We start from the raw sequence: 2,836 nt of genomic DNA on the forward strand, positions 1-2,836 counted from the left end.
CAGGGGATCTTTTCGACCCAGGGATCAAACCCCCATCTCTTGCATCTCCTGTATTAGAAGGCAGGTTCTTTACCACGAGCACCACCTGGGAAGCCCCAAGCCAACATGTAGTGGCAATTAGTTCCGAGGTAAGTATTGCTCATTATTATTTCTTTCTTTGTTCTTTTTTGGGGTACTTTTTAAATTCCCAAAGCAATACTTTAAAAATGCATAAAAGTTAGAGAAACATTAGGAAAGTTGTCTAATGTCAGAAAGCTTCTAGGGGTGGAGATGTTGGGAGTTCCGAATCAGAATTGCTTGCCTCCAAAGCTCAATTCTCAGCTTTGAGTTAACCTTGCCATAAGTAATATGGTTTTATTTTTCAAAAATTTACCTAACTGTCTTTTCCTCCTGGATTCTAACTACTGACTGAGTCCTGCATCTGTCCTTCAAAATGCCAAGACTGCAGAGAAGGGTATCATTTCTGCCACCTCTTAAGAACATGAAGAACTTGATTAATTTCCAGGAAATTATCCACCTACTCCCGAAATGCCCAGGGATGGAGCATCTGTTCTGTACAGGGCACAAATAAGAAGCACTGATCAGAGAATCTGAGTCTGAAGTTGTTACGAATTACAATGTCCAGTAGCCTGCAGCAAAGGGGGATTTCTGGTAATAAGATATTAATTTGTTCATTTATCTGTTTACTCACTGTTTATCAACTTCTTAGGAACTATAAATGTTTGCTGTCTGATTATCACTAATGTGCTCCTTAAGACATTTTTGGCTGCGTAAAACAGAAGCCATGTTAAACTAAAGAAAACGGGAGAGTTTATAACAGAAATACTGAGTGACTTTTATAGCATGCAAAGAGAGAGACACATCTGAAACAGGCACAAAATGGAACGAGAGAAGGGATGTGGTGGTTTAAAGCAAACGCTCTGAAGACAGATTGAGTTTGAATCTTTGCTCTGACACAACTCTGATCTTGAACAGTTTACTTTACTCAGTGAGCTCACCTGCAAAATGGACATAATAGCAGCTTCCTCAAAGGTGATTCTTAGCAGTAAGCAGTGATGCACATGAAGGGCTTATCAAAGAGCCTGCTACTTACTAAGAGCTCAGCAACTGTTTGTTCTTTGAATTCTTCTCATTACAGTGTGTGACTGCAGACTTGATTTCTTAACTTTCCAGTTTGTATAGTTAAGAATGACCACTCAGTCCTACTGATTTTATAGGTTTCTGCATTAGTCACAGGGAAGAAATTAACTTGACATTCTCTTAGCTCCAAAGTCAAATTTCTAAAGGTGACCCCTTGACTTGTTGGAATGGACATGCATTTCAGGCCTAATAAACTAAACCCAGAGGTTTGTGTAGTGAAAGCTACGGTTTCTCCAGTAGCCACATACAGATGTGAGAGCTGGACCATAAAGAAGGCTGAGAGCTGAAGAATTGATGCTTTTGAACTGTAGTGTTGGAGAAGACTCTTGAGAGTCCCTTGGACTGCAAGGAGATCAAACCAGTCAATCCTAAAGGAAATCAACCCTGACTATTCATTGAAAGGACTGATGCTGAAGCTGAAGCTCCAATACTTTTGCCACCTGATGCGAAGAGCTGACTCACTGGAAAAGACCCTGATGCTGGGAAAGATTGAAGGCAGGAGAATAAGGGGATGACAGAGGACGAAGATGGTTGGATGGCGTTACCAATTCACTAGATATGAGTTTGAGCAAACTCCGGGAGATGGGGAAGGACAGGGAAGCCTGGTGTGCTGCAGTTCAAGGAGTTGCAAAGAGCTGAATGTGAGAGAGTGACTGAACAAGAGTGGGCAGGGCTAACCATAGTTGCCAGGAATCCAGTGGGGTAACCATGTGGATAGAGAAAAGGGGTCAGGTGGTGGACATTGGCCAGACAATCTGGTATATGATATGTCAAAGAAACCTTTAAATGTGCCACTTTTTGGTGGTATTCAATAGGAAAAGGGAAAAATGAAGCAGACAAAAAAACCAAAAAAACAAAACAGTCTTTGTTTTATCTTGGTTGTTCAAAGAATATCTCTGTGAATTCTTATCTTTCTTCTTAAAAACAAAACAAAATAGTGTTCTTGGATTAAACATTTCATGAAGGAGACTGCAAATTGCCATGGAGATGATAGAGGAAATTATACAATTGTTCTTTTTCTTCTTCACAGCCCGTGCATAGTGAATGGACTGAGGTATTAGCCTCAGCTCTTTTTTTCACAGTGAACTAAAATGTTTTAACAAAATGTGCCATTTTATAAACAATAATAGACTTTTCTACATGCTAGTGTTAAAATCTTTTCATTGTAATAAAATAAACTTTTCTAAAACTCAGGCTACATTTGCTTGTCAAGTAAAACGCCCTACACTGTCTAAGCTTTGAATCTGGATAATTTTATTCAACTCTGGGTTTTTAAGGTTCTTCTAATCTGGTTTCAGCTTCTGTTAATAACTAACTAGATTACAAGTATCTGTTACTTGCAATTATTTGGTTGCAAGTAACAGAAAGCCCAATTTGCATTAGCTTAAACAATAAAGGGAATTTACCAGCTTATTTAACTGAAAAGTTAAGTAGTGGTGCAAACTCCAGGTATGGATTGATCGAGTAGTTCACTCATATCACTAGGGGCCTAGTTTCTTTTTGTTTCTCCATATTGTCCTTCCCATCTTCACTTTCTTCCCCCCCTCCTTTTTCTTTCATATTTCCTTGGCCATGACACACGGCATGTGGGGTCTTAGTTCCCAGACCAGGGATTGAACCCATGACTCTTTGCATTGAAGCACAGAGTCTTAACCACTGGCCCGCCAGGGAAGTCTTTTAATTTAAATATGTCCAC

This window comes from Bubalus bubalis, chromosome 21, assembly GCF_019923935.1.
Source record: "Bubalus bubalis isolate 160015118507 breed Murrah chromosome 21, NDDB_SH_1, whole genome shotgun sequence".
Classification (NCBI taxonomy): domain Eukaryota; kingdom Metazoa; phylum Chordata; class Mammalia; order Artiodactyla; family Bovidae; genus Bubalus; species Bubalus bubalis.